The following is a 22056-nucleotide window of genomic DNA, read 5'->3' on the forward strand; positions in this document are numbered from 1 at the left end:
TCACACCACACTAAGTGAGAAGGTGGGCAAGGAAATTAATATCTGTTTAGATCCGCTAGGGCTGGGTGGGGATATTATCTCCTCATTTGATTTAATTTGCCAGCAAGTGGCCGTGGACCTAACATGTAAGACAACACATAAGGAGCAAAAACCACACAGGTGGTTTGATTCAAAGTGCTCCAAAGCCCATAGAGATTTATTGCTGGAACTAAAAAAGATACCCAGAGATAACAAGGAAGTGGCCAGGTTGAGAAAACATTATAAAAAGACTGTTGAGTCTCGGAAGAATGATATTAAAAAAAATGCATAGGACTCATTATATGACAAGGCTACCCTGAGGGACAGTTCCAAATTCTGTGAAATCATCAATTCTCCACTTTTTAATGATAAGGAAAATACCCCGCTAGAACTAAACATATCAGAACGAGAATGGCTAGACCATTTCGAGAAAATTTATGGCAGTAACCATAAATTTGTTCCTATAGTGAGCGAGCAATTGGACTCTCCATTGAGATTTACAATCAAAGAAGTACAAAAGGCCATAGAGGACACGGTTGGTCATAAGGCCCCTGGCCCAGATGGGGTGCCAGCTGACATGTTTAAAGCACTCTAAAATATGGTCAATAGTTCTCACTAATGTTTTTAATATAGCCTGTACTGATAATAGCAGATTGCCTATATCTTGGTCACGGGCTATTATAGTCCCGATTTTTAAGAAGGGCCAGAGGGGGGACCCAAGATGCTATCAGCCTATATCATTCCTGGACTCGTCATTTAAAATACTAGGGAAGGTTATTCTGTCTAAGATCTCTACATGGGCATCTAATAACGACATCTTGTGTAATGCACAGTATGGTTTTAGAACCGGACGAGGCACCGAAGATCAGTGCCTGAATTTACATCTAATAGTCAGCAAATATACTGTCGCAACAAAAGGGGCAATCTACCTGGCTTTTATGGACTTGTCCACAGCTTTTGACCTAGTTAATAGGTCAAAGCTGTGGAAAATGCTCCTGGAGCTGGGTTTAGATCGGGCCCTGGTGAACTTCCTGGCAGAGCTCCATAGAGATCTGACAGCGGTCATTCGTATGACACAAGATGGGAAGTGTACCGCTGGTCTTAAGTCCGGCAGGAGAGTGTGCCAGGGGTGCATCCTGGCCCCAATGCTATTTTCTCTATTCATAAACTCACTGGGTCCTACCTTGGCGGCAGCATCCGTTGATGTCCCGCGCATGGGGGGAACCCCAGTGCCTGTTTTATTATACGCTGATGACACAGTGCTGATGTCAAGGACCCCTGTGGGTTTACAACATCTACTAAATTCCTTTGGGGACTTTATGCAAAATCTGGACCTCGTGACAAATGTAGAGAAATCGCATGTTATGGGCATAGGGAAAGGTAGGAACAACATGAAAACTCTCTCTTGTAATGGCTCAGTAATAACGAGAGTGAAAGTGTTCACCTATCTTGGCGTAGTGTTTGACGACACAGGGTCCTGGGTACCCCAAGTCGCTAATAAAGTAGTAGCTGTGAAAAGATCATCGGTGAGCTATATTAGGCTTTGCGAAAAGATTGGGTGGCAAACCAGCTGAGGCCATATTGACGATCTATAGATCAAAAACTCTAGCCATAGCAAGGTATGGGGCAGCAATCTGGGGCTATAAAGATCTAGCCCCGATACAGAGAGAAGAAAATACATTTCATCCTTTGCAGCTCACTTGGAGCTAGGGTTAGGGTACATTACAGACATGTTAAATATGGTGCCGCTTTTATTATGGATCAGAACTTGGCTGAACCCCAACCTTACACTAAACCACAAGATTATTAGTGATTGTATGGGGCGGGACAGAGTGGCGGATATTCAGTGGTTGACATTTACTAAAACATCAGCAGTACATCTGGGTCACCCTGAACTATATTTGAAACCGGAAAACCTGACCAAGGAAGATATTATTTGGGTAAAAACTCATTTTATAAAATTGCGAGAATTAGAACGTGAAGCAAAGGAAATTATTAAGCCAACAGTAAGGTCACACTATTTGTTGATCTTGTCATTGTCAATTCAACCTTACTTGACTACTGTTACCAGATCCTATCATCGGTGGCTTTTAACAAAATTTAGATTTAATCAGGCACATTTTCTGTTGGGTATTTACGATAAATGGTGCTCCCCAAAGGAGAACATGCCATGTGAATGTGACAATTTTTCTGATCACGATCAGATACATGTTTTGTTTTTCTGTTCTTTCTTTCTGGAAAGCAGGAAAAAATTCATTAAACCACTGTTAAGGGGAAAGGGGTTTGTACAGCTTAAACCCGCACTGTATTATCTACAACTAATGGAGACCCCTTTAGTGATGTTTGGTGTAGCCAATTTTTTGATTGCATCAATCCGTGCTAGAGGGAAGAGACTCCGGATGAATGCAGGAGCTGTCACTGCAAATGTTCATTTTAGTTCAAATAATATAACATAAATCAACTTCCATGTAATATATTAAATATCACTGTTATGAAACCATGAAATATCTGCTACCATAAATTTTTTGTGTATATTTGTGTTGATCCATATGTATATGCCACTGACTTTTTATATACTTTAAAAAAAAATGTTTTATTTGTATGATATGTTCTGGAATTTTTTAACATTATGTATTTGTATAGTATACTTTTATGATTTTTAAATAATCGAATAAAGTGTTTTGACTTGACTACTTGGATCTGAGGTCTTTCTCTTTCTGATTACATTTGTTTGAGTGACATTATACCGATCTCTTGTTATTTGTCCTTTTTAGTTTTTGCCCAGCTAGCTTGTTCATAATCTCTGTCATGGTTTCAGTATACTGATTCATGTGTCCATTAAACTCCTAATTAAATGTGATAGAATGTAAAAAAAAGTAGACATTACATGGTCAAGTAGAGGGATTGACAATCTTGGATTCTATGGATCTTCGGTTGGTTTTTCTAGATTGGCTCTTAGCTTTAACTTAAGGGGACATAAGTGTGAAAGCATAGGAAAGTGACCTGACCAATTCACACAGGAGCGTGTTTCTATAATGATCATCCATTTTGCCACAATAAGGAGTTGTAAAATGATGTGTCTCGCATTTGTGCATGTTGAAGAGAGCTAAATGAAGACACTGATGAAATTTTTTCTGGTCTCTGAGCACTAGTTGACGTCAACAAGGTAGGTATTGTTTGATGTAAAGTTTGATGTTTCAGAGAAGAGTTCAATAAGTTGATAAGGTGGTAATGAGAGGGCGATAGAGGCTGAGATCTATCTCAGATCTTAAACAATATCACATAACTGCACATTAATGTGATACTTATCGATTCATTTGGGCGTTGCATGTTTAAGTTCCACAATATTTGATCAATATATGAATATTGCTTAAAAGTGTTCTCTACAAATCGTTTTACTGGACTGGTTTCATTCACACCTTCAGTCCTTGTTCTAATATTATGTGTTGATCACCGTTGGGTTCTGGACCCATGTATTAAGTAGTTTGAATTCTCTGTGGTGTACATTGATTACAATTGATGGCATATGTATCTTACAAGGAAAAATTGAATGTTAGAAGGTTGAGGAGCTTTGCTGTGTTTGCTTATTTTATGATATTGTCACAATCTAGTTACATTTAATAAATATTCTTATTATGTTTAAACTGAACACTGATAAAATATTGTTTTTTTTACTGAATGATAAAAGGAAATTCCTTGTTCAATCTCTCCACTTATCCATTCGGTCATTCAAAGGTATTTGAACTTCATAAGAAGACCATTAGGCAAAGTGCTTCCACTTATACGGTGAACTACATCATGAAGTCACAAACATGGGCCATCTGTAGCTTTCACCGATTACATTTGAAATGTTCTCAGCTACTTGAAGACAATACAAAAGTACCCCGAATATTCAATATTACTTTGCACCTGCACATCCTGCAAAGCTTTGAGATCTGCAACAGACCATATACTTATTAACGTTGACTTTCCAGAGGACATATCTTATCAAGAACCCCTTTATCATGAAATAGTTATAAAGACAACATCCTAATACTGTGGAGTTTGCTAGAAAGATCCTTGAGCGGTATGAAACACTGTTCAAGTATGCATGGAAGTAACTTAACATTTGTCTCAGTTTTTCCTTTTGTTATACTGATCATCCATCATGAATTAGTAATTACTTTTCAGTGTCAAATTTCCATCTCAAACTTCATTGTAGCATAAGTATGAGTAATGACTGAGCACACCCAATGTGGAGAATTTGCTGTGCAAAATCTCGTGGGAGCGAGACGCAAATTCTCGAAGCCAAGTCCCTACACCATTACCCAGGGAAAGCAGAAGTGGAGAAAACACAAGATGGCATTCCGGGGTCCCTTCAAGGTAACTGCTTCGCTTCATGATTCTAGTGGTTCATCCAGTGTTGTAAGCATGTCATGAATCTATAAACAAAAATAACAGAGGATTTTAAGATCTTACCTCTATGCATGAATCATTCTGAAAAGTTTAAGGACTGAAATATGTGTTTCTTACCTAGAATCTCCCACTTGTGTTTTAGTGACAGGAACACAATCATTGACATGTAATCCTACAAAAAAGTTATACTGAATACTAAATAATACAAACACTCAATATTCTAATTCAGTGAACCCCAACATAAAGCCCAGCAATACCTAATTAAAAAAGTGGCACCTTTCTGGAGTGACATAGAACAGGAATTACTTCATTCCTAAAATTTCTCTCCGCAACAAATTAAATGACTCAAAACAAAATCTTTAGAAATGTTAAACAATCTCTTTTAATATGAGATAGAAGAAGGAATTCATTCACAGTATTTTCTTTCTTTTGCTGAATCCAAATATGTATATCCAGAAACAAAGTTGTGGAGTTCAAATGTAGGATTGTGAGTTATATCCAAAATTAATTGTATGCATGCATCTCACCAAATTAGAAGATCAGTCAGCTGTTGGTAAGTGCTTTTTTTGCTCCTTGTCCCCACAGGAGTACGGAGGTTGAAACTACCTTCTAAAACAGCTGTGAAAACAGTGTCAGGCAACACCTCAGGAGCAGCCAGTGGAAAAAACAAGGGAACCTTCCCAGTGGTAGGAGTGTTCATGAACATTGTGACCGAAAGCATGTGAAATTCAGTAGCAGTAAGGCCGTTGAGGAATCAAGGTTAGTATATGCCCCACATAAATTCAATTAGAGGCCCTAACGGGTTCCCAGAGTGTGGCTTTCATGCCGCTGCACTCAAAAACCCAACTGCGACCAGCGTGACTGATGGGAAAGCGGGCTGAAGCAGGAGAGCGCAGAATACTAGACCACATCCCTTGCCTCAGCCCTTCTCCTCCCTTCCTGAGTGTCAGTTGCACCATGCACCCAAAACAGGGACAAATGACTGCAACCATGACAGTATGAGCACAGTATTTATCATAATGAATATTACAAATTTGTACACATCATTTTTACTTTTTGTGTCTATAGTTTCTGTATTTTAGTCATAGAATAATTCTCAACTTTCTTGTTGCTTCTGTGCTGTCTCTATTTTCTCAAAACTTCAATTATCAACAGCTTAAGCACAGCACAAAAAACAACTAATGTTCTCCTACACAACATGCTATCATCGAGCTTCCGGGCAATTATCACAATATAAAGCATAGTTGGTAATTTGCTTATAGACAGCAATGCCATTATCTTGCATGAGTAAAAATAAACCAAAAATTATTGAAGGCATAAGCAATGTAATAATCTTGAGCATCAGCGTCTCCCAGCATACTTGAGGTTGGTTCCCTACCCAGGCCAGTGTGACCAGATGCGATTTGAGTTTTTTTTTTAAGTTGAGTAATGGTTATGTGAATATTGTTATAAAGTTAAAGTAGCTTGGGCGGGATGACCATTTTGATCAGTGCAATCTTCCCCATCAGTGAGAGCAGAAGGGTCTTCTAGCGGGTGACCTCCTCCTCAATAAGGGTCATGGTAGTTCCGTAGTTTTTTCAGGCCGCGATGTCCCTATCTCAGTGGATCCAGACACCAAGATGCTTGACAGGCTTTGTTGCCCGGGTAAGCAGGAAGTCTAATGTTTGGGGTTTCGTAGCTTGTTTGAGTTGAAATATCATGGATTTATTCCGAATTATAGAGACCCATGAAATGGTGCAAAAGAGAGTAAATTCTCAATTAACTGGGCTGGGGTTTCAGGCCAAGTATAGGTTGATATCAACCACATAGACGGATACTATTTGATTCCAAGGAGAGAACGCTAACCCACTCTGCCCATGGACTCCCATATTTTGCAGGCTAAGGGTTACGAAGCAAGGGCATAAAGGAGTGGGGCAGTGGTCAGGCCTGCCTCATACCCCGTGTGATGGGAAAGGGCCCCCATGCATATCGGGCTTGACGCAGATAAATACAACAACCTCACCCACTTTATAAAGTGTTGTGGGATGCCCACATGTGGTAGTACTGCAAAGAGGTGTGGCCACTCTAGTGAGTCGAAGGCCTTGGTTGCAACTTAAAAGGCTGCAACCCAACTCTTGTGTGAGGTTAAACTTGGGCAGAAGCACAAAGAGAGTTTTCAAGCTGTGGGCTGTGGATCTGCCTAGTATTAACCCCGCCTGGTCCAGAAGAGCCTGCCTGGGCATCGGAGGGTCAGTCTACTGGCCAGTATCTTGCCCCGAATTTTGGTGTGTATGTTTATAAGTGATAATGGGCTGTACGAGTCAGGGTTGTCAGGCGGTTGTCCAGGTTTCAGTAGCTAGATGAGAATGCATTCCTGCATTGAAGGGGGAAGATCCAACTGCTGGTGCGCCTCATTGTACACTTTCAGCCGATACAAAACAGGGGAATGATTCTGTTAAGGAGTACAGAGGTGGGAATCCTAATACTATATTCAAAACATGATACCTCTGACACCATTGATACCAATCTACTTTTCTACCAGTTGGATTTTTTATTTATCCCAGGGTTGCAACTAAATACACATCAAACGTATTTTTTGTTTTCACCAAGACATGCTGTCCCTGTGCAGGACTTGCTAGAAAAATGGATTATTACTTAGAACGGTGTATAAAGTATGTACAAGAAAAAAATCAATACTCGAAACATAAAAAACATAATTACATTAGACTTACATCTGTACATATATCAAGAACAATGACTGTACAATTTACATAAAACAAGTAACTGTACAATTTACAAACATAATACAGTGCAATTTTAGAGGCAAAGAATAGTCCTACTCCTTTCTTAAATAGTGGTACAGGAACTCCTCTCTTTAAGGTTCTCACAGTACACTAATGTTTTGTAGGCCAATGGGAGGTCTCCTAAAAGTTTTGAACCCAGATTAGAGCCGTGCAAAGTGGGCTCTAAGTTGTCAAAAGTTCTGGACGTGAATTTATCCTGGGTTCTTTAGGCTCGCCTCTCAAGATAATATAACCAACGTGTTTCGACCTTCTGCGTGGTGCTTCTTATACCAGAGGTCTTCATCAGGGTGGATATTTTGACAAGGAGGACTGGTGGTACCTGTTTGTAGAAGGGGTGGGAACTGATCAAAAACTATTTTTATATGTGATATTTACAAGTGGGAGTTAGTTATCAATAAGAGCATAACATATCAATTCTGGTCTTTAGATGGCGAGAAACTTCTTGGCTCTATAATGGAAAATGTTTCGTATGGTTAAACTGCAATAGTTTCCGGGGTCAAACTGCCTGGAATCATTACTCATTAGCTTATGTCATCTGGGGCAGCCATCTTGTAATGTGCATTATAGTGATTCGTAACCAGAGAAAAGGTGCCTGCCCTTGCGATCAAAGATTTTGAACTAACCAGAAATTTAAAATGAATATTGTATCCTATTATATTAATGTGCCAGATGAAAAGGCCCTGTGTGTATAGTTAGGAAATACCTGCCATAATATAATTAGATATCAGATCATCTCCTTCACCCTAGGGCTCTTCCTGTCACCACCACTGCCCCTGCAGCTGATCACACCCGCAGGTTTCTCCTCACTCGGAGAATATATACGCCTCTGGTTTCACTTCCCATCATCAACTGTGCTTGTGCCGGTGTCCAGTTAACTCAGCGGTGGCAGGCATATGGAAGTCCCCAGCTGTTTCACCATGGGTCGTCCCAACCCACAATCTGTGCCATGTTCAAGCAGGCCAATCAATATGTGGGCAGAGTTCAGCATCCCTCCTCTGGGTTTAATCCACAGCGCCCAGGAGAGCACTCGGGTCTCACTATTATGCCTCGATCTGAGCCAGTGGCCCATACTAATGCCTAGCAGACCCCATGGAGGCAGACAACAGTTTGAGGGAGAGGGGTAGGTCTTGCCTACGGCACAATAACAGCACCGAAGGCACGAGCAGTCCCTGGCAGAGCATCTCCTCCACCCCTGGCTCTTCCAGTTACTGCTGCCCTCCTGCAGTCATACATTTGAATTTCTACTTTGCGTATTTGGAGTACTCTCAAGGCAGTTAGATCTTTCCCTCCAAGAGCTATGAAAGACCTGTCAGTATCAAACAGTGTGCAGATGAAACGGTTTATTGGACTGAACTAAGGTAGGACTCCAGAGGATAATTGATGCTCTTGATAAGTATAATCAGATTAATGGATTCATGATTAAATTGACTGTCAGGAATGGGGTTATTATTTTGAGAGGGCATACCCCTGCCAACTCTCTAAATCCACTGGTTAGGTCAACGCGCAGGGCACGATTCACAAAGGAAAACATAGACCTAAAGTTTAAGTTTAGTCCTGAAGTCTAACTTTAAACCTAAAGTATAACTTTAAACTGCAGTGTAAGTTTAGACCTGAAGTGTAAGTTTAGACTTCTGGTTTAAAATTTGGCCTGAAGTCTAAGTTTAGACTTCAGGTCTAAGTTTAGACCTGAAGCATAATTTTAGATCTGTAGTCTAACTGAGGCCTAAGGGTAAATTTAGACCTAAAGTCTAAGTTTAGACTTCAGGTCTAACTTTAGACCTAAAGTCTAACTTTACACCTGAAATGTAAGTTTGAACCTGAAGTCTAAGTTTAGACTTCTGGTCTAAACTTAGGCCCTAATTATGTTGCCGTTCCTAGTTGCCTTCGACCAACATCGCTGCGGATTGGGAACTGGCTGACCTCAGGTCGGCAGTCCCGACCACATTATTTGGTTGTGACCGCATAAGGTGCAGTCTCAAACTTCCATTATTCAATTGGAGCTTGTGCGGCTGGTGGAAACCGGCCACAGCACAAGCTCCCATTGAAAAATTTAATTTTTTTAACATCCCTGCCCCACATGGCACACAGTGCAGGGAATCATAGGGCCACATTCGGAGGGCAAGGGGGATGGGGCCCCGCTAGGGACCCCCAAGTCACTTTCCATGTCGGTAAGGCCGCATTAGAAAGTCTGTCGAAACTGACATCATAATCCTGACGGTAGAAACATAGTCCTTAATTAATTATGTGGTCTCTCCGACCATCGGTTGGACACTCCATTGGTTGTGGTTCGAACCGCATTGAAATCATGCGCTTTTTCTTCAGGTCCAAACTTACACTTCAGGTCTAAACTTACACATCAGGGTTAAATTTACACTTCAGGTCTAAGTTTACCTTTCTGAATCCGGTCTACAGTTAGGATAGAATCTCTACTTAATCCCTGCTAGCACTAGCAATAGGCTTGGTTCAAGCACTACCACCAATTTTAAAGAAAAGAATTCAACTCAGTATAATACCTAGCCAATTTAGAAAAATATTGAAAGATTTTAGTGAGCACTGATAGACCCGTCCCTCTTTGCAGGGTCACCCCCACACATTTTGCCTTCTTCCCTCCACTTTTTGCTGAATTTCTTTTTGATGTCCTTATGACTCTGAGCACTTTACCACTGCTAACCAGTGTTAAAGTGCCTGTGCTATCTCCCTAAAACATAGTTAAATTGCCTTATACCCAATTGCCATTTTTTATTTTCTTGTAAGTCCCTTGTAGAGTGGTATACGATATTCATAGGGCCTGTAAATTAAATGCTACCAGTGGGTCTGCAGCACTTATTGTGCCACCAATTTAAGTAGCACCTTAAAACATGAACCCAGTCTGCCACTACAGACGGAATGCAATTTTAAACTGCCATGTCGGCTTGGCATTAAAAACCCCTTACCAAGCCTTAGAATCCCCTTTTATAGCATATAAGGCACCCCTAAGTTAGGCCCTAGGCAGTCTATAGAACAGGGTGCTGTGTAATTAGAAGTTTGGACTCCCATAGGATAACATTGAAGATTCCGTATTACCTTCAATAATCTGTGATTTCCGTTTAGGAGCAGGTAGCTCCGTCATGTTTGGTGTTTTTGGAATTGTAATAAAAGCTCTATTTGATGGTAAGGTCGGGTTTTTGATTACAATTTAAAAAATTCATATTTTAGAAGGTTGACATTTTTCTGTCCCTAGTGCTTTTGTGCCTGAAGATTGGCCTGGGTCACATAAGTGACATACGTGAGTGTAATTGACAGTACAGCTTTGTGAATTCCTCCCAGACAGTTACACAATAGAGGAATTGAGTGTGCCTAAAAGGGCCATCTGCTGGTAGGATGTGGATATGCAGCTAAGCTCAGCTCCACTTGCAACTGAGTAGCCTGTGCTCTGCCTTCACAGATAGGGCCTAACACCTACCCTTTGTCACTGTAGCCAGCTTGAAGCCAGGGCAAGAGATTCAGGAAATTCCATGCAGTTCAAAGCCACTGTCTGAAAGCTTCTCTCAGAAGGAGAGTACCAGGGTATAAAAACTGGACCTCAGACACCAACTCTTGAGTACACTTCTGCACCTGTGGATTCATTGCCAGGGAAAAGGACTGCTGTGCTGCTGGAAGGCCTGCCATTTTTCTGGAGTGCTGCTCTGAAGGACTGCTGCCCTGCTGGATTACTGCCTTGTTGCTCTGCTTCCCTGCTGCTTTCTGTCGGAGTACAAGGACTGGATCGTCATCTGTCCCAGGGCCTCCAGAGTGACTAACAAGGGCTAGTTTGCTGGCCTTCTGGTTAGACTCACAGGGATACACACTGTCTCTTCCATTTTTAACCTACATCTGGACCCAGCCTGTGTGAGTCCCGACCCTCTAAGTGGTGCCCCTCTGGTCCTGGACCCTTAGAAGTGGTGCTAAAGGAAGTTGGAACTTAGAAACATTTTGGCTAAAAAGTGCTCTGAAAACCAAGAGGAGACCGGGACCAACCTGCTTGCCTATCTGCCTATGGTGCATTTCTGGAGGGATTGACTTTGTGACTTTTCCCACTAGGTTCTTCTTCACAGCAGCAAATCCTTTTCAGCGGTCCCTCCCCAAATGGGTATCTGACCTTGTGGAACTGTCTTCTGCTACACTCCCCTGCCCTATACGGCTGGAGATTTTCAACTTCCCTTTGAAAGACTAAGGGCCTGATTACATGTTTGTTGGTCTGACCGCCATACTACCACAGTGGGGGACCCTAGAAGACCTCTGTGTCGACGGTCTTCCACCCGCCATATTACAAGGCATGCAGCCTGAAACACCGACCACGTCAATGGCATTGTTCCCACTATGGCTATGGCTATGGTGGCTTGCAATGTTGGCGATGCGCACCTCGTCACTGTCAGGGCCGCGGCTTCCCACCGATCCTATTACCACAACAGAGTTGTACTGGTGGTCCCTTTGCAACTGTTCCCCAACGGTGGTAGACCTAATCCTGGGAAGTGAACTCAGCTTCCTACGCAGAGTGTGTGGAGTTTTCTGTACTTCGCAGAGCTCCGAAATGTGGAGCGGAGTTATTTTCCTTGCTCGCACTCCCCAAGTTGGTGAGCATGAATGAGGAAAATCTACCTCCCAGCGAGATTTTTTCTCGCTTGCACTATCCAACATCAAGTTGGTGAGTGCAAGCAAGAAAAATCCGCTCTCAAAGCGGGTGGTTGGATTTTTCAAAGCGGGGGGTCCTGGGTGGCCGCGATTGCTCACATTAAGAAACCTTTTCATTGCGTTGAGAAAGTTGCTGCTCAAGTAGAAAATCTACTTGAGCGGCAGAAAATAAACAGCGCCCTCTTCCGCTGCACATGTTGCCATTTGTGGGTTTTTTTCAGCACAGGACAAACACCCGGCACTGAAGATCAACGCATACAGGCATGACCAAGTGCACTCTGCCATTTGCGGAACTCAGTGTAGCCTGGTGGAGTTTTTGGGCCACTTACTCGAAACTCCTCGAACTCCGCCCTGGCTTAGGTAGACTGCTGCGGTATGCTCATACCAGAGCATCACAACAGTGCCATTGGATGGATTAAAAAACTACACAGTTCATGTCTATTGGCTAAGTGGACACACCTGCAAATCCCATTCTAAAACACACCCCATCCCTGACCATGATTCTTTGCTTCTCAACTGCAGCCCTCCAAGGCAGCTAGCACTGTATTGCGTTTGGAGATAAGGCATCCCTTTTTTTCATCATCCAACTTAACACACTCCACACTCTTTTTTTGTTCTTTGATTTTATCTCTAATATCCCTTGGTGTCTTTTTTCATAGTCACTTACTTACATTTGTAGTTATGCCTAGTCCCAAAAATCCATGTTTTACAGAGGCTGAGTTTTTAGTCAAGATGGATGAAATCATGAGAGTAGACCTACAAATATTTGGAGCCCAAGTCCAACATACTTTTCTCAGCAGGAAAATGGGAATGTGGAACATGAGTAAATGCTGTAGGTACCACCCTGCACACACAGCTGGAAATTAGGAAGAGTTGGAATGACCTGACGATGAAAAGGACTTGAAGAGGAAGGTGCATTGCCTGGCCTCCAAGCACCACCTGGGGCGGAATTACAATAAGTGCACCGGAGGCGCAACGGGCATTTGCGCCCGCTTTGCACGCCCCTGGGGCACTTTGGTATTATAGAAGGGGGCGCAGACACTTGTTCGTCCCCATCCATAATACCGATAGCGCTGGCGCACTTTAAACGCCAGCGCTATCTTCAGAGGGCGTTCCCTCATTTATATAGGGGCGTGCCCTATGCAAATGAGGGCATTCCTATGACTCTGCGCTCACGCCGTATTACAGAAGCGGGCTCAGAGCCAAAGGAGCCCTCAGGAGGAGCACTGACAGTGCGCCATTTAAAAGGTGGCGTACTGTCTGTGTGCCTTCTGAGAGCAGTCCTCTGCAGGGGGTAAAGATGGTCCCATGGACCCCCTGACATCCCCTTACAGGCAGGTGCAGTCACTGACTGCACCCACCTGCAAGGGAATCTCTATTACTCTGTAAAAGTGCAGGTGGGTGCCGCCTGCACTGTGAAGACAAAGAGCAGCTGCTCGGTGTTTTGACATGAATGAGCTGCACTGGGTGCAGCGCGAGTTTATGGCTGTCTTCGGGGCAGCCCATGCATCATAATAGGGCGCAGTGTGATTGTTTGCACCCGGCGCACCTTTTAAAAGGTGCGTCTGGCGCAAATAATCACAATGCATAATACAGCCCCTGGAGTCCCAGAGGACTGGCAGTGGTGTTCCCTGCACCCCATTATAACTCTTTCCCCAGGAAGAAAGTTCTTGGCCATCAGGCATTCTGAGGGCTTGACAGGGATAGCTAGAGGAGTGGAGTTCGGTAAGTTACACCTCACTAACTGTGACAGTACCTCAATATCCTGTTTGCTCTCAACTGTGCTATTGCTATTGTTTTTTCTACTTCCCTAACATGCAGTCCTTAAATTATCAGATAAGTTGGCTTGTCAGTGCTAATGTGTATTGTTGAATATAAAATCCCATGTATCAATCTCCATTACATGCCACATGTTGGAATGCTGTCTGTAAGTGCATTACTATTAACATATCAACCCATGACCCATGATATGTGTTAATATGTAAATGCATGGTCCATCCCATATGTATGTTGCCAACAAGTATGTTACACTAACCATTTGTCAAATGTTGGGAAGTCAAGATTGAAATGTCTACAACTACCATGAGGCCATGTTTCTGTAACAGAAAACAAGATGCAATAGTAACCTTGCCCATTCTCACTTGTCAGACATGTTACAAATGATGTTCAGATTTCATGGACTATGCAATGTACATGCAATGGTCTATCCAGAGTAATGTCTGACTACTTTGCATGATGTTTTCCTGGTCTCCTCAACTGAAACTATTGATGGCATGAGTGACACATATCAAGTGTGTACCTCAGCTATATGTACGGCATGAAGGTTGACTCAGCTGATTAGAAGTGGCAGGTGACCCGTTGACTGTGCACTGCTCACATAACAACAAATGCTAAATATGCAACCAAGTTGTATGTTCACCTGTATTCCACACAACTAGGTCTTGGAATGGTCAAATACAGTTTACTTCTACACTGTGTTGGCTTAAATGTTTGGCAGATGCCATGGTCATTTCTTGTTACAAAATTCAGCATATGAGCACATCTAATGAGCTGTTCAATTCTAGTACATGGATTGAATGTCAAATGTCTTGTAAACAAGTTCAATACCACAAAAATAGATCACAATAGTAATCTCTACCTATTTTGTCTATTCCTAGGTCTCTACTTACTGTGACACAAACAATGTGTATGTAGATACCATACTTCCACCAAGAACAATGTTCACTATTTCTCAACAGGTCTATATGGCAGAGCACCTGGTCAGAGTTTGGCCACGAAACAGACTCCCACTCCACCCCAGGATCAAGCCCTCAGTGATGACAACACTCCTGGAGATGTGGATGTGAAAGACCTTCCGGGCACTTCTGGTCAGCCTGGGCAGATGGTAACAGTGGGTCTCCCTGTGCTCAGAACAGCACCTCCCACCTCAGTTGCAACATCACAGACAACCCCTGTCCCCCAACCTGCGTACCTAGCACAGTCAGTAACATCTTGTGCCCCCACTCCTGGATTCTAAGGTGGAAATCACCAACAAGTCACTGAGGAACCCTGAACCAGTGGGAGGGTGCAGCCTGGGCCAAGCGCACAGGCCCATGGGGTAGGGTACATGGGAGGGTAACTGTGGGTCCACTGAGTGAGCTTACTGTAGCCACTCACACCCAGCTCACAATAAACCAAGACTTGGGAGTCTATCAGGACTCTCAAAGAGTGATGGACCAGGTACTAATAGAAATCCGAGAGATGAAGCAGTTGCAGAGGGTGATGCACAAGTAGCTGGCCACCCACAACACCAACGTGGGCCAGCTCATTTGGGTGATGCAGGATATCAACTCAACACCACCCTCTGCAGGGCTTTTCCACCACCATCTACCACTTTCTGTGGTCCAACAATATCCGGGCCATTGACATTTGTGGAAGACACAGGAAGGGCGGTCCTTCTGCACACATCTGCAGACACCCCTGTTCCAGCAGCATCAGATCCCCTCTCACCCAAAAGGTGGGGATGTCCACCCATAAATCCAGGAGGTGTGGATGGAACGACACCTACCACCGCCAGTAAGAAACCTCACATCTAATTTTCTCCTGTGTGTGCACATTCCCTTTGTCGACCATGTCTAGACACTTTTCCATTTCTGATAAGAGTAATATTTTAGATTTTGGACTTCAGATAATTTGGAATCTACAACTATGGTTTCATTCACCATGACTGACTTCTTCACTTTTGGTTTTCCCTGTTTCGTTTTGCACCTTGTTTGTTTTCTCTTTGTACACTGCAGTAAACACACTAATCACAAACTCATTGCGTCCTTTTGTATATCTTACATCTAGCAATGTAAATATACTCCCTTATGAACTTTACAATGCCAAAACAAGCTACTTGTGTAAGCATGGATATGTTGAATGTAAACAATGTTTAACTCAGGATCACAAACATGCCACACCTCCACAAGCATGCAAGTGTCTGGTCTTATAACATCTTTATTCCATTGTTCCAAGCATAGGCTAACATGATGTCAGCAACATAGCAAATCAGACAGGACTCAAATATTCTATATCCGTGATCACATTTTCATGTACGAACTTAACAACATGGAAAGATGGGGATACAACAGATACTTTCCTATAGAATAGGCAATATACCAATAGGTCTACATCATCAGCTGGAGCCATATCACCTACCTCACAAAAGGAATCCCACATCATTTAAAACAATAAACAGACACATGGCAGTACAACAGTTTCTTATTACAGCATCATTCCAATCCAGTGTTACTGCATCTGGTGGAATGTCAGTGATGTGCCACAAGCACTTTGGCCAACAGTGAGGAGACACATCAACAGCTGTATACAGTTCATACACAATTTTGCCAATGTGAAGGCAGAATAGCATGATTTGGGCCCAAGACAGCATTTTGTTAGAGCAAATGATGGCACACAATTTGTATTAGGACCACCAGACCACGCAGAACAAGTCTAAAGGAACCCTCTTAACTTCAATCCTATCGCTCTGCAAGCTGCCTTGGTACAGGTTTTGTACACCCAAGATCTGTGACAGACACTCTCAGGAACAATCCATGTCCACTTCATATGTCCAAACAGCATCATATACCTGCTAAAGTCACAACTATGAAATATCCAAATGAAGATGCCATGGTGAAGGTATTTGAAACAGACCAAAACAAAGAGATTAGCTATCACACCATTCAAATGCCACAATTCATATAGTCAACTTCAAGAGAACACAGTCCAAGACAAAGTGCTAAGCTTAACAAAGCAACAGTAACAAAACAAACACCTTTCGCCAGAGCTTTATACTCCTAGTATTGTCCCTAAACAGACTCCTCACACCAGCACAACAAGAGTTGCTTTAATCGTCAAAGTCATGACATCTAACAACATACCTACATTCATGAGAAGTAGTCAATGAGATCTTGGCGCAAGTCAGCTCCTTCCTGCAATGTTGAAGAGCATGCAGCAGGCCACAGTGATTTGACACACATTCCTGGATGAGTGGAGGAGGACTCCACCAGTCTTGTCCAGACATCTGAATCTGGCCTTCAGGATCCCATAAGCCCCCTCCACTGGCCACCGTGTTCTTCATGGGCCTCATTTAAGCGTACTTCCTCTGGCGTAGTTTGATTCCTCAGTGGTGCCAACAACCATGGACGGTTGGGATACACTGCGTTTCTAAGATGGAGACAGACAGAAGTTCAACAAAAAGTTACACACTTTCTATTATACTACCTGACATTACTCATACAAAGTTATGACAGATCAAACTTACCAACAAGCCAGGCCCTCTCCGGTAGTAGTTGTGACATGAGCTGGGGTATGGCGCTGTTCTGCACTATGAAGAAATCATGTGTAGACCCTGGGAACTGGCAACAGATGTTTGAGATGTACAAATACGGTAAGCAGACAACTTGTGCATTGATGGAATGGAAGTGCTTCCTGTTCTGGTAAACTTGTTCCCTGGCTTGAGATGATACTTAGGCAATATGGATGCCATCAGTGGGTCCGAACACATGTGGGATGTGACCAAATCTATAGAACTCACCTTTTACAGTGGCTAAATCCTCACATCTAGGGAACTAGATATAGCTGTCCCTGTGACTCATCATTGCTAAAAGCATGTCTCGTGGTACACCACTGAACATTGGTTGAGACATACCACCAGGTATAGCCACAGTGTTCTGAAAGGAACCTGTAGCCAGAAAATGCAATACTAACATAAGGTTTACAATTTGTGTGAAGTGTGTAGGATAGGTGATTTGAGATAGGAGGTCAGGCTCCAACTGATGACATAAATCCTGCATTGTTTGACTGTTCAGGCGAATTGTTTTGATAACAACTCTTTCTTCTATGGTCTGAAGGTCATGAAATGTGTGGTACACTGGAGGCTGTCACCTACTCCCTCTCCCAGGGTACTTATGTGAGAAGTTAAAACAATTTTGAATATTGGTCTCAGTGTCCAGAGTAACATATATTTAGAGTAAGCCAAACATCATGTGACAAAACGTGACTGCTTCATAAAGCATTACACATATTTGAGATCTTAATTGTCCACCATTCATCATCCATCTATAATCCCCATTGGGCCTTTTGCACAATAATGAAGATTTCATTACATTTTAAGTGAAAAACCGTCAACCGTGGTGTACAGTGCATGGCGCACATTTTGCCTTTATGCACAGTAGTGCATTATACAGATAGTTTTTGTACTGGAAATTACATGGGAATGGAGTATTTCAAATGTAACTTATTAGCCCTCATTTCTAGTGGTTGTAATGCATTTAACAGTCACAAATACCTGTAGTTTCAAACACTAAAATAGTGAATGCCTGACCTTGCAAATAGGACATTTGGAATGACCGCCGCCGGTGCAAGTCGACTGCGTGGTGGTTAGTTGCATCCACGGTGGCCATAGTCATAGGCTAACATTGGTGATTGTGACTGTTGCTGTCCAGTGGCTGCGTCTAAGCTGAGGACCACATACGTGGTGTACATGTACGCTGTAGTTTGAAAATGACTCACTTGCCTCCTGACACTGCTGGTATCAACACCTCCTCCGCTTTAGCTGCTGCTTGTAACCTCTGGGAGCAGTCATGCTAGGCCAAGCAGGTGAGAGGGCCCATCCCTTATCTCAAGAGGAGCTGGAGACCTTGGTTGGAGAGAAGCTTCACCTGTATGGCCAGCTCTATGGCTCACCAGAGGAACAGGTATCTATCTCAAATAAATGTTTTACTCTGTTCAAATCAAATCAAATCAAATCAAAAATAGCTTTATCCGATTTAGTTTCTAAATGATAAAAGCACTAAGCTAAACATTAATTCTAAAAACACATTTTTACAAGGAAATAATTTCATAATAATTAAAAATAATCATACATCAGCTATTTTCATAAAAAGTTTCTATAGTTCATAAAATTTTTCAAGAAAAAGACAACGGCTAAAATAGTCAGTTCATCGTCTAAAATTTGCATACGACATTGTCTCAGCCCCATCTTTTTTAAAACTGGTTATAAAAATCTTTTTCTTGGGTACAAATAAAAATGACAAAATAGGGTAACATGTAATGTGGATTGTTGTGATATAGCGTCACATGGGCAGGCACCTAATGTTTTTGACCAATCATTAGTAATGGGGAAACTCACCAATCTATGTAAGATCCCCAAGCGAAATTGTGTTTAAAGCATCCTCTCATAAGGCCCACGAACACAGACTAGGTATAGCTGGATAGCATAACATGATAACATTAGTTGGTTCTCCACGACTGATTGCTTAACAATCTCCGTGGTGAGTCTATTAATTTGTAAATGCGCTAAGCATAATGTTTTTAAGCACTTTCTCGTCAATTTGATGAGACTATCTGGATTTTCAAAATATTCTGGATGGCCAATATTACATGTGAACTTTTTGATGTAATTTAACCATGGGATAGAGGACATCATCTCCATACCCAAGCAATCCCTAATCACCTCACGATTAAAGTTGGTCTCCTCGGTAGCCCAGATCTTGTGCCACATTAAATTTGGTTCAATTTTGGCCAAATCTGCTATATGAGTCAACCCAAGTTCAGAGTGACAAACAAAGTTCGCCGTGCTGGAGGGGACGGCCAATAGGTACTTTGTAAATATGTTTTCTATTAGTTGGATGAGGTTCACATCCGTGTAGCCCCAGATGCCTGCTCCATATATAGCTGTGGATAGGCACTTAGCTTTGTATATCAATTTTAATTCTGGGACTGGTCTTCTACCTAGCCTTCTAGCAAAATTGGGCAGCGCACCAATCGTCCTAACAAACATCAATTTTCTTACCTGCACAGCAGGTCCCCAGGTCCCTCGGTAATCAAATTGAATTCCAAGGAATGGGAAACTATTAATACAATCTACTTTTGTATTATCAATAAAAATATCACAGCACCTGGCGCTATTTTTACTACATTTCATAATATATGTTTTTGAAGTATTTACTTTCTGACCCCTTGCACCCATAAATACTGCAAAACTCGTTAAAACTATCTGCAGGCCAAATTGAGTATGCACCATTAAAACCACATCATCCGCGTACAGCAATGCAGGCACAGGTTGTTTATTAATGATAGGGATATCCTGACATCTTTCGGCTAAAAATTGTCCTACGTCATTAATGTACAAGCTAAAAAGTAAGGGGGCGAGCACACAGCCTTGCCTTACATCTTTACTGATGGGAAATTTGGCTGTGTATTCGCCCTGCCTACCAATACGAACTCTAGCACCACCATCTTTATATAACTGCCTCATAAAAGATATAAGCGGTTTTTTCACACCCATTTCCTTTAATATGCTCCACAGTTTATTGTGTCTCACACAATCAAAAGTGGAGCTAAGATCAACAAAAACTAAAAACTATTTTACTCGCTTCGCTTCTGTATAGTTACCGATCACAAGGTTTAGATTCAGACCCTGTTCGATAGTCCCCATACCCTGGCGGAAGCCATACTGGAATTTAGAAAGAGCGACCTGCAATTTTAAGAAAGGAATCCAACAGGGAAATTGGTCGGTAACAAGCAGGACTATTGCGGTCCCCCTTTTCAAATATAGGGACCACTATAGAATCCGACCACGATGGTAACAAACCCTGTTGACAACAACCTTTTAATACATGAGTTAGCACGGGTCCCCAGAACGGTAGACTAGACTTATACACGTCCACAGGGACACCGTCTGGTCCAGTGGCTTTACCAGCAGCACTTTCATTAATGGCACATACAACGTCTTGCAAAGTAAAACATAGATCCAAGGGGAAAAAAAAAGAATTTTCATTTAAAATGGACAAATCCCGCTCGGTTGTGGCCTCTGTTTGCTTCACTTCATTATGTAGATCGGTGTATTCAAGCCAGGAGGTTTCAGTAATAGCTATTTCTATTGAGGGTGAATCTCTAAGGTCTAAAAAAAGAGCATTAACCACCTTCCAGAAAGTGTTATTATCTTTAAGTTCACATGCCTCGCGCAGATCCTGCCAGGCCTGCACTCTTAATGTTTCTTTACGTTCCTTTAATGCCAGCTCATAGGTGGCCCTAGCCATTTTTCTTTCATGTTGGCTACTATTCTGTCTATATAATACTTTCTTTAGGTTAGTATGTGCTTTGGTGCAACCTGTATCAAACCATCCCTGTTCCTTTGTCTTTCTTTCCCTAATTTTCACTTTCAATAGCTCCTTAATCTCTTTTGTAATAATTAGGGGTGGGCGGAATTTGCGTAGTCACACTACGCAAATGTCCGCGAAATGGTTAAAAATCTCCGCGAACACGCAGAAATTCCGCGAACACGCGGAATTGCTTGTTCGCGATGCTTTTTTCCTGTTCGCGACCGCTGTTTGCATGCTCGGGGGGAAATATCTCGCGAACACGCATTTTGAGATCGCGAACAAGCAAAAAATTCCGCGAGGCTGCGGAAAGCAGAATTTAGGGAAATTCCACGCTCTCCGCGGAACGCGAAATTACCCAAATTCCGCGAGCAGAACGGAATTTACCACCCAGGCCTAGTAATAATACCAAATGAGGTTAGGACCTCAAGGTCAACAGCCAACTCGTCAGGGCAACCAGCCACATCCTTCTTACAATTATTTATTATTTGACTGAATAACAGGTTTGGGTCAATTTTTGTCCAACTCAGGGTATACCCATTTAACCTTTTAAGCGTGAGTTCAAAAGGGAATAATTCTTCCTGGGGCTCCCTATACGGCGTAACACATGGTAGACAAATAGAAAGACTTATTTGAAAATGGTCGCACATTGCATTTGTATGAGTTTCAAAATCCCTCACCCTACTAGTATGAATCTTAGTGATCAGAATGAAATCAATTATAGAGCCTCGTCCTCTGCCATTAAAAGTGTTCATAAGTGGAACCATGGGGGTACAGAGTTCATTAGCGAACCCTAGGTCAAATTGATACACAATGGTATTAAGCAGATCGCCAGATGTAATATGAGAAAAATGTGCAGACTCCACACCTTTTTCCATGTAAAGGCCACAGGTTCCCTTCACAGCATACTGGCAAATATTAACATTAAAATCCCCACCCCAGATAATGCATAGGTCTTCCATTGAGCTTTCTTGTATATTACAGATGTTTTTCCGTAATTCTCCCAGTACATGACCTAGCTGCTCCTTGGGAATATTATTGTAGAAACAGAATGCTTTTCATCCATATTCAATAGCAAGACTTGA

The 22056-nt window shown here is 42.3% G+C and overlaps 1 long non-coding RNA gene across 3 annotated transcripts in view; it reads left to right on the forward strand.

Moving 5' to 3' along the window:
- Positions 1–15616, forward strand: part of LOC146785777 (uncharacterized) — a 247504-nt gene extending 231888 nt beyond the window's left edge. For 2 of the 3 annotated variants that reach the window (XR_014970477.1, XR_014970478.1), the window contains exons 2-4: positions 4220–4380; positions 4999–5172; positions 14504–15616. This is a non-coding gene — a long non-coding RNA (uncharacterized LOC146785777). The remainder of the gene's footprint in view (positions 1–4219; positions 4381–4998; positions 5173–14503) is intronic. The other variant, XR_014970479.1, reaches the window with a different exon arrangement.
- Positions 15617–22056: the final 6440 nt, after the last annotated feature.

Source organism: Triturus cristatus, chromosome 11 (assembly GCF_964204655.1).
Source record: "Triturus cristatus chromosome 11, aTriCri1.1, whole genome shotgun sequence".
Taxonomy (NCBI): domain Eukaryota; kingdom Metazoa; phylum Chordata; class Amphibia; order Caudata; family Salamandridae; genus Triturus; species Triturus cristatus.